The sequence below is a fragment of the Chelmon rostratus genome, chromosome 9, assembly GCF_017976325.1.
Source record: "Chelmon rostratus isolate fCheRos1 chromosome 9, fCheRos1.pri, whole genome shotgun sequence".
NCBI lineage: Eukaryota > Metazoa > Chordata > Actinopteri > Chaetodontiformes > Chaetodontidae > Chelmon > Chelmon rostratus.
This window is the reverse complement of record NC_055666.1, coordinates 2,213,209-2,229,069: the sequence shown is the minus strand read 5'-3', so window position 1 is coordinate 2,229,069 and position 15,861 is coordinate 2,213,209.

The following is a 15,861-nucleotide window of genomic DNA, read 5'->3' as shown; positions in this document are numbered from 1 at the left end:
AGCCTCCAGTTGTCTGCAATGCGATGCTGCAATGCAAGGCTAAACACAGAACTGGTTGCTTAAACAGGTACAGCAATTTCTTGAATGAAGCCTGGTTGCTGAAATCTAGTGGCTAGCTGAAATTCAACATGGCCATGCCCATAATTATATATTACTATAAGCCTAAATATAATTTGAAGGATTGAGGTAAATAAAAATTTGCCTATTATACAGTTGATGTGTGTGAGAAATTGGCTATATAGACCAAAATTGTTTTTTGTGCCAGACTGTAAACATGTTTATTTCTGCTGTTTATATGAACATTTAATATGGGGGTCTATGGGGATTGACTGTCTTTTGAGCCAGCCTCAAGTGGCCATTTGAGGAACTGCAGCACTTCAGCGACGATTTTTAGAAAAGGGATGTCACATATGTCTAAGTGGAACACAGACACCTCATATGGACACCTCAAAACAAATCTGCATACTGTAGAGCAGTGGTTCCCAACCTTTTCTGTACCATGGCCCAGTTTAATGTCTGACAATATTTTCACGGCCCAGTCTAAAGGTGTAGCAGATAAAATCAAAATAATATGATAAGATCGGCATTAAAAACTGTGGTATTTTCTCTTTAATAATAATAATAACAATAATAATGATCCACTTTTAAATCATGTCAAGAGGACCTGGCTGCAGACTGGCACTGTCAGGCACCACCTTTTTTTCAAATTATGTGAAAAAACAAAATAATGGAAATTATTTTTTCTTTCTGTACAGCCCAGTACCAAATGACCCATGGCCCACTAGTGGGCCGCGGCCCACGGGTTGGGGATCAGTGCTGTAGAGAATTATTTACAACATTAAGGGGCTAAAGATGTATCATATGTCTTATGTTCCTTTTCTATAAAAATCAATGTGGGGCTTAAAGGAGAGTTCAGGGTCAGTCCAACGTGCAAGATGAATAAAACAATATGAGCATATTCGCAATAAGTCATTTATACAAATAGAAAAAGAAGTTGTCCCAAGATGGACCCTTGTGGAACACCCTTTTCTGCAATTAAATAGCCAGACTATGAAGCCTGAAAGATGACAGGATGAGGCCTATTATGAAGACAGACATTCAGCCAGAGGAGAGCATTTTCATTTAAACAAAATAATAAAACAGAGCCTATCAAGGAGGAGGGAGTGATCAACCATTTCCAAAACCTTGGAAGATCAATAAAAGTGACACCTGTGAGTTGGCCTTTATCCAAGGATGAGATGACATCAGAGTCCTGATTGTGGAAGTCACCACAAACTGAGGTACTGTGAAATTGATTAAAGTTTTTGATGAGTTTCTCAAAGATTTAACAACAGCACAAAGAGAACAGCACTAATAGAAATTAGTTAATAATTATTCACATCAGATGGGTCTCTGCATGGGCATGTGCAGCAGATTTAACAAATGTGTCTCCCAAACGGCCTGGACCAACTCCATTCCTTTCTTTTAACTGACATATGGCATTAACAACATCAATAGGGTGAAGGAAAATGAACCATTAGAAGTAATGAAGTTTGAAGATAATGTGCTGGGAGCCACAGATAGAGGAGAAATGCTGAATAAAAGCATAGGAAATAAGTGAAAAGTTCTGAAATAATTTCATGAATAATTCACATCTTGCTTATTAAGCTTTTGTTACTTTTATTGAGAATACATTTCAATTGATTCCAAAACTGTGGAGGGTTATGGAAATCCTGAGGAAAGCTGTCTTTACAGTTGTTGTATTTTGCTCTCCTTGTCTAGTCGTACATAAATTCCACAAATATCTGTAGGTTTCCAATCAGCAGAATCTTTAGATGAATGATATTCAGCCCAGGCTTCATCCCTTTGTTGGAAAGGCTAAGATGTGAGCTGATCCAGTGTAAATGTCCACCTTTAACTCTAATTATTTGTATCATGTTTATCAATTACATTAGTAATTTCAGAATAAAAGAAGTTACACGCATCTTCAGCAAAAGGAATGAGCTGAAATCTATGCCACTTTTTAGCAATTAACTATTGAATAAAACAGTCTTCATTAATATTCCTGCATTGTCTCAGTTTAATATATTTCAGAGAACTTGGAATTGAACTTGTCCAGACCCAAAATATAACCCTGTGATCACTTAAACTGTTTGACATAACACCAGATTTAATTGTCCTTTCAGGATTAGTGACCAACAATCTAACAAAGATGAAGACAGATAATTAACTCTAGTACATTCATTAAATATCTGAGTGAGCTTTAGACAACCAAATAAATTTCATTTATCATTTATCACTGGAGGAGTAATGATCAAGCCAGTTACTATTCAACCAAGATAATCATTTCATTATGCCTCTCAAGAGAATTAATTCAAAATGACACAATACACTTTGTAGAGTCAGCCTGAGCAGGAGGCCTAGAAATATTGCCAAGAGTTAAATGTTTGTTGTCATGAAGAATAATGATAATGAAAAGACACTCAGACACTCAGAATTACTCAGAGGCAAGAGTTGTTGCCGCCCCACATTTTCTAAAGCCCTATCAGCTCCATACAGAACGAAACGGTCAGTTTTATTTTCATTCTCTGTTATTTTATTATGTAGCCATGTAGCCATAAGTTTAAGGTAAGAGTAACCCCGGCTTTGAGGGTGACAGTTTTTGAACAAGGCTCCTGTTATTAAGATGAAAAACCTTTAAATCTTTTCCTAAAAATAAAACCAACGGGTCAGAAAACTGAGCAGGGAGAGAGAAGGTGAGAGAGGTGGTGAGCGAGAGCAACAAGCAGAACACACACACACACACACACACACACACACACACGCACACACACAAGAGGAAAACCTATGAAAAAGTGGATGGCAGCTGAACTAAAATGGAGCAAATAACCTCAGGCTGCTTCATAGCCTACATATGTAAACAAAGGGAGAGCCCAGCTTCTTCCAAGTCAAATACAACACATGATCCAAAAGTTATGAGCAGAGCAGATCATATTCAGATGAACATGAAGATTTACATGCTCCAAATATTCACAATGAAAACAATGTGGCAGAAGTTAGCAAACGTTCTTTAGTCCATGGTTTGTGCATCCCAGGGAGCCCAACTTCCCGCCTGATGAAGACACTGGAGACGATCATATTTAACCACCTCCGTCACCTGGTGGGCAGCGAGCTGGACCCCCAACAGTTTGCATACCGACCAGGCATTGTTGTGGAAGACCCTACCTGCTCCATCGCTCTCTTTCCCACCTGGAGAGCACTGGTAGCACAGTGAGGATCATGTTTTTTGACTTCGCCAGTGCTGTCAATACAATCCAGCCATCACTGGTGAGGGGGAAGCTGGAAGCAGCCGGAGTAGACTGTCCCCTGACTGCATGGACCATCGACTACCTCACCAACAGACCACAGCATGTGAGGCTTCACGACTGTGTGTCGATGTGGTGGTTTGCAGCACCGGGGCTCCACATGGTTACTATGCTCTCTCCTTTCCTCTTCACCCTCTACACATCAGACTTCAGACACAACACAACCAGCTGTCACCTCCAGAAGTTCTCCGACGATACAGCCATCGTTGGATGTGTATCACAATACAGTGAAGTCATCACTCACTTTGTCAACTGGTGTGGACTAAACCACTTGCACATCAATGCCAGCAAGACTAAGGAGATGGTAACTGACTTCCTCAGGAAAGCACCACAGACTACACTGGTGAGCATCCAGGGATCAGCGATTTGGAGATCGTGGAGGAGTACAAATACCTGGGTGTCCACCTCAACAATAAACTGGACTGGTCAACCAACACAGATGGCCTGTACAGGAAGGTTCCAAAGTCCTCTACATCTCCTGAGAAGACTGAGGTCCTTTTGGAGCATGTAGGACATTACTGAGGACTTTCTTTCTTTTCTTTGACTCTGTGGTTGCATCTGCAGTCTTTTAGGCAGTGGTCTGCTGGGGCTGTGGAAGCTCTGAGAGGGACAGAAAGAGACTTAATAAACTGGTCAGGGGAGCTGGCTCTGTCCTGGACTGCCCTCTGGACACCACTGAGGATGTAGGTGAGAGGAGGATGTTAGCCAAGCTGACATCCATCACTAACAACCCCTCCCACCCCCTGCATGACACAGTGGGGGGCCTCAGCAGCTCCTTCAGTAACAGACTGCTGCATCTACCCTGTAAGAAGGAACGCTACCACAGGTCCTTCATTCCATCAGCTGTCATTGAGTTCAACTCCAGCACCACTTAACATAAGACTGTGTTCATGTTGTTTCCAATACAAATCTGTTTTTTTTGTCATTCATGCCAACATACACTCATGTTCTTTACATGTTGTGCAGAATTTTATATATTTTTTACTGTTTTGTATATTTTCCTCTTCTGTGCAATAGTATTAACACTATTTATTATTATTATTAATCTGAAGGCAGCATACATTTTATACTCTTGTGGCAGCAGTATTCTCAGTATTACCATGTTTAATTTGTGGAACATCAATTTCTGGCAGTAAATTTTTATGGTAATTTTTTTCATAGTTATTGCAGCAATGCACACATTTTTTATGTTTTTTTCTACATATTTTTTCTCCTATATAGTCGCTTGTGTAATATGTACGTATATATATATACGTCAGCTTTTATTTTGTCCTTTGTATTTCTCTATCTCTGTTGCATTTTTCTTTCCAAATGCTATTACATGCTGCTGTAACACTCACATTTTCACTGCTGGGGATAAATAAAGCTTATCTTATCTTATCTTATCTGATCTTTTACAGCAATGTTAGGCTATGACATTGTGTCATTACAAACAGTCTACAATTGACAGGTCTGACAGGTTGACAGTTTTCTGACACCATGGCATCATCTCATAGTAGGCTCGCTAAAGCCAGCAATAAAGTTACTGTAAACCAAAGATCAACCATTTGTGCGACATGATCCAGGAAAAAGGATTTAACATCAGTCCAGCAAACAAAATTAGGGAACTTGCAGGATGATCGACGCCCAGAACTACCATGGCAGGAGCAGGAAAAAGGTCTCAGCGTCCTGCAAAAAGTGAACAGTTGGCTTTAACTTAACCATCTCTCTCAAAGTAAGGATGCAGCAGAGACTATTTAATATTCAGCTACAAACTGTTACGTTTATTGATCAAACCAGCAATGAAGTTGGGGTAAATATGGACTCTAGCGGACGGTGAGCTCTATCTCCCTGGTCCGACGTACAATCCTCACTCCAGCAGATCTGGTGCTGAACCTGAAGGGTGCTTTCACTATTGCTGGTTTACTAAGTTTTTAGTTTTGTCCATGTTTTTCCTCGTTGGCTCCTGAAGCCAGATGAAGAGTAAGATGATGAGTAACACTCGAACATTTGCTTCAGCAAACCACATGGATGTGAGTTTCATACTTGTTTGTTTTTGCGCGTGGCTGGAATGGACTATCACTTGTGGCCAAAAGGGAAAAAAAAACTCCTTGTTGCAGGGATTTTTTTCCTCCCACTGACCACCTTGGGCAGGAAGCCCATTCTGGGTTCACACACCAGGAGGAAGTGAGGAAGATGCCAGCCTCGAAAGCCTGCTAGAGAAGCCACATGAAGTGGGGGTGTTCTGCTTTGTTGGAACTGTTTTCAAACAGTACGGTTTGATTTTACAAGATAAAAGCCTTGAAGAACAAGGAGTGAGTGGTTGGTTTGGCACTTAAACCTGATTAACTTTGCCTCGTCCAACAAACAGAAACACAAAGCAGCTTCTTTAAGATTTTCTGTGAGTTATATTCCAAAGTGGATCTGAGCAGACCCACTGTCAGCTTTGATCAGGTTGTATATGTAGTGCTGCCACGTGTCCCGTCTAACACATGATCGTCCCAAAAACAACTGACACTGGGACACCTCACAACGTCTTGACCAGAAGACTAATCTGTCCCCAAATGTTTCGCTTCTTCGGCTGACTTTGACAACTTCTTTGATCTGTTGCTGTCTGTGCTCCTTTGGAGAGCTCTCCCCGTCACCCTCAGGGACCTGTCGGCGGGACGCCTCCCTCTTCTCACTACACACTCAGTATCTGTCTGCTGACAATGAATGGAATAAGACGAATTTTAAAAAGGCATCTTTTTCTTTAATAAAACACACTAAAGCAAGATTTCCACCTTTGCAAACAGTATTTCTCATATCTGTATTTTTTAAAACATCTGCAGAGAAGATATTGTACCTGCAGAATCATCAGTCTTTTAAAAACACTGATGTTACATTATCAACCTGGCAGAATGTGTGGCCTTGAGCATGGAACTGGTTAAAACTAATAGTTTGGCAATCAATGGAGACCTTCACATGTAATAAAAATGTTAGTCTTTGTGTGAGCCTCTGTCTCTGCACTCCACGGTGCTGCTGGCTAGTGTTTGATGGTGCAGCAAACTAAACCACGTGTGCCGAGAGGATAACGCCAGTGCTTAGAAGGTAAACACGGCACCCTGCAGGACACCTACCAGGCTCAAAATGCTTTCAGAAAAAGATCAAGAAGTGATCCATCCTCACATTTGTGTATACATTAAAAGCAAATAACAGTGTGTGTTTGTGTGTGTGTGTGAATGTGTGTGTGTTGTCGGAGCAAACTTAAATCCGAGTTGACGTGCTCTCATTGATTTGTGTCGAAAAGGCTGCAGAGGGATAAGAGCTGCGATGCTTCTGGCATAAACAAATAAAACGCCGCTGTCAGCTAGTGGTACGCACTGAGGATTGAGATGCAGAGTAAAGACCGGCACTTTTAACCAGCCGCCACCTGCACGAAAATCAATACCATCTCATTGTGATGGGCAAATCCGTACACTACACACACACATACATGCACACATATTTATATATTTTTCATGGGCAGTTCAGCCCAGCTCCCCACCTGTCAACAGTAATCCTCAGCATCAGAGATGAATACTGGAGATGCTACCACTGTGACACAGCCTCCCCAGGGACCCGGGCTGATTCATACTCCTGTGCATTCTCGTATTCCGTCTGCATGAGAAGCAAATGTCCTCACAAGGATAGATGACATCAGACAGAGTCCAGCCCATGTGATAAGAAACAAACAGTGGAAAGATTTTGGTGTGTTGTAACTCAAACTGAAAGAAGAACATATATGTGTATGTTTGTTTGTCAGAATAAGGCAAAGGAACAAAGCTCTTCCCATCACCTGAAAGCTATGCTAACGCTTGCTGCTACTGCTGCTGCCACTGCTGTTGTTCCTATAGCATTTCAAAAGCCCTACCTCCATCCACCCCAGCATCCACCTGTAGGCTCTGAGTCTGTGTTCGCCCGTTAAGGAAGTTATTATTGTCACTCCGCACTTCCTAGTGTGCTGTGCTTGGTGTTTCCTGTGAGTGGAGAGATGAACTCGGAGCCTGGATGTCGAATACCACACCATCCTGTACATCTGTGAGTACATTTCCATCCACCTGTTTTTAATGAACATTTCCAATTTTTGCTTGATCCACAAAAAAGTTGAAAGTTCAACAGATAGAGGCTTAGCAAATAAATTGTGATGCACATGAAGTTGGCTTCAAGTCAGTATGTGACTTAGTCCTCTGACGAGACATCAGATCTTTGCAGAACGATGACGATGCTGTGACCTTCCTCAAATGCAAACATGACATAACATGAGTTTCTGCATTAAAATGCACCATGATGACAATGCATTTGTTCATCCTGTCACCTTCATGTGTTTCATACGCTTCATTTCTTTGTCCACAGCACTGTCCCTATTTCCTTTAAGCAGTCAATATTTCATTTCAAGGTTTATATCCCATTTCAGAACGGTTACTATTCCATTCTATAAACAGATTTTAAAATTGAAATTTAAATGTAATCAATTTTTAATCTGACTTTATTTCATCTATATTACTACCTGTCTGTTTTTATTCTGCTGTGTTGTGTTCATAGAGCAAATGTTGAGACAGTCTTTATATTCTTGGACTGGCTGATAAAACAGATTCTGATTCTGACTGAATGGACTATGTCATGCTGATATTCCCACAATCAAGAATCAAAAAGATTCAAAAACATCTGTGGATAACCTCATATGTCTCTGCATCTCAGCAGCCTGGTTTCTTCCCTTATTGATAATTAAAGTGATCAGAACACCTCATTAGCTGACACCGACGTTTGTCACTTCATAGCAGAGCCTGTGCTTATGAAACAAGATGTCAGAGGTGCTTTCGTATCTTATTGTGTTCCAGATGTTTCTACAGTTTTTTATAGAAATTCTGTTCATATACAACTAATTAGCATCAGCAAAAATGTTTTGAAGGAAATGTAATTATGACTAAATTACCATAATGAGGAAATGTTGTTAATTAAGGTACCTGCCAAGCAGCAGAAATGTTACCACTGAATGTGTGTTTACTGACATTCATTTGTTTTCTGCCAAAACAGGACATCTTGAAAGCCCTCTGCACTCACAGTGACTACATCGTTATTCAACCCTGGATTCCTGCGCTTTGTGTGCCTGAAATGCCCCCCCACCCACCTCACTGAGCTATGAAGGTCACTAGAGCCAGAGGGTTGAAGGGGCCTCCAAACACACAGGTGAAGGACATTCTTCAGCAGAACCCAGAGATTGTTTAATCTGCCACGCAGAAAGGTCAGAAACGCCCTCCAGATGCCAAAGCTCCCGGTCCCTGTCTTACAGCTCTGACCAGACACCAAAACACAGACTGGTATTTATATTTAGAGGATGAAGAGGCAAAACTTTTTAGTAACTAACTGTTAGTGGCCCTGGTAGAAGTTACACATGACTCCCTGACAGCAGGACAGTTGGACCCCTGTCGTGCTCGGCTCCTAACAACTGAGAAATGGGATTAAAAGGAAGATCAACATTAGTGCTGGAACAGAATCAAAAATACGACTGAAGCATTCAATGTGTCTGAAACACAACCTGACAGCCTCTCTGGGACTCTTCCCTTTGATAAACTTTCCCCTGCTTTAAACAAAGGAACTCTTTTCAAAGGAGCACGGATGCTTCTAAAATGCTACAAGACTGTGACTCTATGATTTGTCCCACTATGTAAGTGCTTAGCTTTGTAGTCTTGACCATGTTTGAAGTTTGCTATCATTTTTAACCAAATGCTGCAAGTTAAATGGTACGATAACGAGTCACACATGTCATATATGGATAGCTGTTACAAAGTGTGATCCTACATGTATCACTGCTTTTACTAGCTGCTTCCAGGATGGCCCCCTCTAATTTCACTTGATTCATTCTTGTGCTGCATACCTTTCCTGCCCCCTCCATCCAGTTGTTCACTGTCCTGTCATTGTATGTTAAGTTAGTGTTTGTTTGCTGAGTCAGTCTTTGTTAGTAGTTGTATTGTTGTAATAAATGTTTTCACATATACATTCATATGTCCTGGTTATCTGTATCTTACACTCAGTCTCTGTTTTTTTTTTTTTTTTTTTTTTTTCTTGCATTTGACCGTATATGTTTGAGATACAACCAGAAACATCATTAAAATGTACAAACAGTATGTTTTTATCTCACCTGATTCTAATAAAAAATGTGGTGTATTTCACACCAGTGTTGTATAGGTGAGTGGTTGCCTGCTCTACATGTTAAAACCCTTTGATGGTGATAATCACTTCCAAGTTTGAATCACCACCATCATTGTACTACATAATGTGTTTTATTTTTCTCAGTATATTAGATGCACCAATAGTTTTTTTTATTTATGCAGGTTTGTTATTAACATTAGCTGCTGATGCCTGCAGGACTAGCCATTAATGCAGCATCTCTTTAATATTTACAAAACTCTTCTTCATGCATAAAGCATTTTAATACAACACAGCACTTCGCTGTTATTACGATAACTTTTATTGTCACCTAAATGAGGCCATTGAAACCTTTTGTAATGTCCTCTCTCTCCCTAAAGCTGTAAACACAGTGAGGAGTTAAATCAGACAAATAACTGGTTTCATATATACGGAAAAAAAAGATCAGATTATTGCAGTGAAGTTTTTCATTTCGAGGATCAATTATCATGCTATTTATATTCCCTGGTGCTGACTGTATATATGCTGTCATCATTACCCATCTTCACAGCAGTGAAGTGAGCATTCTTCTGGATGTGAGCTATAATTTAGTGTTGGCTAGATGGACTATACTTAACTGTAAGTGGGGGTAATGCGTTGTAGGTTTTGTTTTTTTCGTAGGCTATGTTGACAAAAAGACAAAGATATTGCACCAGCTTTATCCTTTCAGGTTACTATGAGTTACTATACAGTCATCTCTCCTCTCATATTGGCACTACCCATGTAGTAAAGTAACCACCTTCACAACACAAACATGTTTATAAGGCCAGATATTTGCTTCAACAGACTGCAGGTTATTACTAGAATTAACAACATACTGAAGCAGACGGACAAATGTCTGCTGGAATAACACAACTAACTCTGCTTACTCCTATACCAGTGTGGGGCGAGATGTTATCTGATGAATGTGACAGACACACAGACACACAGATAGAGCCAGTGACTGTAACATTGGAAGTTTCTCATTTTAATTTCAGGAAAATGTGGCTGAGGATATTCAATATGAAGTCGTCATCCGTAAAACAAGAGAATGATGAAACAAAATCAATACTGAGCCACGTCATCCAATAAAGCACTCCAATTTTGTGTGTGTGTGTCTTCATGAAATCTTCATCAGTTTGAAATAAATTCCAGCTTTGTAATGGGTAAGGCAAAGTGGACTGGCTTCGTCTCCATGGCAACAGTGGCTGGGGATCATGGCTAATTTAGCCTTCTGCTATCCAAAACTTACTACTTCTGGGTGGTGGGTACTGCTCACAGCATCTTATACAAGCGACAGCCTCTGGGTCTGAAAAATGATGCCAACACTGAAGTGCCAAAAACTGCACGAGCAGGCTGGAGGGCGGCTGCAGGAATGGACGTAGTCCATCAGAAATCCAAAGAAGAAGAAGAACAAGGAGAAGAAGAAGAAGTATGCTGTCACTGTGGCAAGCCCCCAAGAAGTGTGCTCACCTTTGACGCCAATTCGATGCTCTAAAATCTACATTTTTTTATTGATAGAACAGTTGCATCAAGTAGCTACATTAACTAAATAATAATTAATAATAAACATATAACATAATAACATAAAGAAACTTCACAAAGCAAAAACAATGGTTCAGATTCAATATACCAACAAACTACAGATCATAAACATTCACTGGACAAAGATTACAAAAAACAAATGGTTACCAATTTGCATTTTAATGCAAAAACGTCAATATTGCATTTCCATTGAGAATAACAGAACGTCTACCATTTATTTTGTTTCACAGAAAGAAACTTGACAGTCATGTGACGTGGATGCAGGCCAGTAGCAATTAAAAGCCCCAAAAACTGAGACGTTACTGTGAGAGTGATACATTTTGCACTGTGGGCAACGTAGTTATTAAACGCTGTGATCTGATACAGGGTCGCTTCAGCTCATTAGCAGCAGACAGCACCATCAATTAGAAAAGAAAAATCATTTTTAACAACTCTGCTATTTAATACCCAACTTTATTATGAATATTATATTATTTGTTGACTGCAGCTTCACTTTTACACATGTTCAGTTTTAGTTATTACTCCTTAACAATTCTGCAAAATTGAAATTATGATGCCTTAAATACACTGGTACAATGAAACAGTCAAATAGTGGCAATGCCTTAGCACACACATTTTCACACATATAAAGATAATGTAAATTCAGCAGGCTGTCTGTCACAGAATCACCGCAGAGAGAAAATGAGACAAGAGTGTACAAGTATGTGTGTGTGAAGGATGGCACAATAGGGACGATAGAGACTTGGTAAAGGAAGGGAAGTACAGAGAAAAGACAGAGAGGAAAAAGAAAAAAAAATAGCATCAGTGGGAGAAAGAGTGAGAGAGACAGAGAGAAGTAGAGCTGAACTCCAGGGATCAAGGTAGGAAGAGGAGGTAGATGGACAATAATCGACAGTATACGCTGGGGCCAGACATACTGAAAGAGAGTGAAATAAGAAAAGAGAATGTGAGGTTTAGCTGCAAGGGACACTAGGAAGTTTTCATAGTCACATCCTCTCTTCTTCCACTACCTTTGGCTATTTTCTACCAATCCTGACCTTTCACTGCACTGCAACTTCCAGTACCAGCTGGGCTTTAACACACAGGGAGAAAGACAGAGAGAACAAGGCTAAGCTAGAGACAGAGACATGACATCCATCTCTGTCTGTGGAGGGGAGAGTGTGTATTGTGTATTAATATAAACGCCAATAGAACATTTGTCTGTCTGACGCACTCATTCCTCACCAATGATTCCACTTCAGTGTAAAGGTAGCCCATCGTCTCCCGAGTGGACATTGATGGACTTGGATTAGTTGTTGCAGTTGGAGGAGCAGAAGGGAAAACTCGACCGCAGCTCGACTTGGTCAATTGAATCAATGGAAAGCTGTTTAGCAGTCAGTTGTTGTAAGGCACGAAAGTGAAATGAAGCAAGCGTTTGATTGCTGGGCTTCAAAAACAGTTACATCTTCATTATCAGAATTGAATTTGGACTTTTAGTGGTGATCAATAGCAGAAATGGAAGGGAAAAGGCCTGAATGTTGATGTGAGAGTAAATCCACAGGATGACTGATGCAGGAGGTTACCACCTTCAAACAGACATTCACCCTCTTCAGGTGCCTGTAGGCAATGATGTCTACCAGGTGCTGCTTCTTATCTAGTAGGATACAGTTATATGTGGTATGGTTTAGTCAACACTGCACCACTTGATCGGTTCACCCCAGACAATTATCTGTTTTATGATTTCTTTACTCTTGCAACCACCCAGTGACTGAAAGGCAAGAGCAACACTCTTTTGACGAACGCATGGTTGTCACAGCGCGGCTCTTAAACATAAATTGTGTTCTTGTCATTAAGAAACAACCATTACCAGCCTCCTTGGCATCTCTAATTTGGAGATTCTGTTTGTTGTGGTCTCTATTCTTGTGATTATTTTGTGTCTCGCCTTGCCTGTGCTTCCCTCCCCTCCTCTGTTTTCTCTCTGGCTGTGTTGCAGGCTGAGCTCAGGGGGGCGGGGGCGATCTCCTCCTCAGCAGGGCTCATTAGTCTCACCTGTTCAGCATTCTGCAATCAGCCCGGCTACTTAAGCCACCTCCAAACTCCTCTCTGTGCCAGATGATTCCTTGCTACCCGCCTGTTACCCTGCTCTCGAGCTGATCTCCTGCGTCTCATGTCTCTAGTTTCCCCAGTGAAAATTGTTTGTGCTCTTTTGTTACCAAGCCAGTTTAAATTCACTCCTGAACAACCTTGGTTATTTCTTAGTGAGTATTCCCTTTGAGGTGATTTTGTGTTTCTTTGTTAGCTTCAACCTATATGGTGATTTTCTGTTCGTATTTTGCAAATTTAGTATTTTTTCCTGCAGGGTGTTTTTTTTTTTTTTTTTTTTGTAAATAAATCAGATCGTTTTATTCTGCATCTGGGTCCCTGTTCCCTGCATGGCTTTATAACCCACCAGGAGTGTTTCAGCAGTGGAGCCTGACTTTGACTCTTTTTGTACCTGTTCTTGTATCTTGTTGTATGCACCATATGTGAAGTCTGAATGTTTGCTTCACTGCCCCTCAGTGTTTGCTTGAATCTATTCTTACACTGTGTACTGTAATAAACTCTATACAGATGGAGGACAATTAAGTCTTTCTTGTCAGACTGTCCCCCTGACAACCATTCTGAGTCCAGTCATCTGACCACTTCCCTGAGTGCACCTTAACACCGGCTTCACAGGTACAAGACTCACAATCAACCTTGTAAGTCAAGACATACTTGTTTGCAAATGCAGTGGCCTTTGCAGCAGCTTTGACTTTATAAAGTCAGTAATGTTGGTAGTTAATTAGTGAAAATGTCCTGCCTGCCACAACACAGAGGTGTGCTGGTGATTCAAATAGATCTGCACGCAGGTGTGAACCAAGCAGAGGGGCCGTCACATCGTACAGGCAGAAGAAGTAGGTTGTAGGAAATGGCATGCGCTTTATTGAGGGGGGGAAATAAAGAGATGGGCATGGTATGCATTGACTTTAATGCAGGGGACCACAGTTTGTGTGCTGTAATAGACTCACAATTAATGTTTCATTATCAATAACAGACAAAGGAAGATCCGGGAGGGAGGGTTTGGCTGACTTGCAGCAGGGAATCCAGGTGGAGAACGGCTCGGAGGTTTCTAGGCAGAAGAGACAAAACTTGCAAAACCAGAGCAGGAGGCGAGACAAAGTATCACATGGGACTGGAGAGACTGGAGTTGTATGCTGGTACTAGTTTAAACGCTGTGCATTTTCCTACACCGCAAGAACAAAAGCTGCTATGACATCTGAAAATGCTGGAGAGTGTGCAAAATTCCTTCAGGCATTTGGTGAGAGGTTTCAGGACATGAAAAGCAAACAAAAGGAGCTGAGCATATTTACTACGCTGTTTAATGTGGAACCAGCTCATGCGCCTGCCAACCTACAACATGAAATACAGCGCTGCAAAGCAACAACCAGCAACTGAGAGCAGTTGTTCTGAAAACTGACTCTGGCAAGGACTCAATTCAGCTGAGGATTGACGGACCCAAACCTGGAAAACCAGCTGCGAGTAACATCATGAGACGCAACAAAGAGAAGCAGTTCCAGCCATGGCAGAGGTTTGTTCGATATCAGTCATTTATTATGGCCTTTTAAAGGATGTTACAACAATTAAAATAGCTCTTGATAGATTTTCACACTGGCCAGTCACTAGTGAGCATGAATGTTAGACTGTTTTGTAAAATTACAAAACTTTCGGAAGTAGATTCCCAACTTCGAACATCAGAGAGACGTTTGTGCATGAATGCCCTCTCTATAAAGCGAAGCTTTTCACCGTGCCGTTCAGAACGTCCTACAGACAGATCAGCAAACACCCGACCGCATCCTCACAAATGAACCAGAGGATCAGGTTAGTCTGGCTGAGAGAAGAGGAGACTGCACATTTTTTTTATTTATTGTCATATACAATCATAGTCCGTACACACTTTTTGCCTTTAGATGTGGTAAGAAAACACCTAATACATCCTGCTTCCTTACTGCACCTGTAAGTGCCTCTGAACTCTTCTAGGAGAGGTCAGGAAAAATGAGAACAAGCTGAATTTACACAATTTGGATTTACAAAACTTGTATGTACTTAAAATTCCAGTAGTACAAGAGTTAAGGGGAGAGTTCCCTCTTACAAATTCAGGTCAAAAAGTGCTAACCCATTTTTTGCATCACACATAAATCATGTATATTCATCCATTCAAAGACATTCACTTTCTGCAGCAATGATGATTTAACTTGAAAACATTATTCACTCCTTCTCACTTTTGCACGTCACTTACGATTGGCCGAGAAGATAGCGCTGCGGAAGTTAACAGTTTGGGTATGTAGACATAGTAATTATTTATGTATACAAATGTGCCTGTCTGTTTGTGTGAGGCAGCCAGCTCTGACATGGGAGTAAATGGATGTGCTGTGAGCTATAATAGATGGCTATAAGAGGAAGAGGGCTGTGCATGTGAATCAAGCATTTGGCTTCCTCACTCTCAGAGACTCTATATGGGAGCCACTCTCAGCTCCGCCTGACAGTCAATCTGCAGGGGATGTTTTATTCATGTCTTGTCCTTCTCTCTATCAAACTCACCGGCAAACAGTCTCCCTTTCACTCCTACTTTCTCTTTGCAGCTCACTCCTTAGCTATCTCATATCTATATTTCTCCCCAGAAACTTGGGTTCAGACAGTTTTTGGCTCCTGATAGCTTAAGTTATGCCCCCGTCGCGAAAAGAAAGAAAAAGCATAGAGAAACCAACAAAATAAAAAGGACATCTTTACATTCTAAATCCTTGTTTCCCAT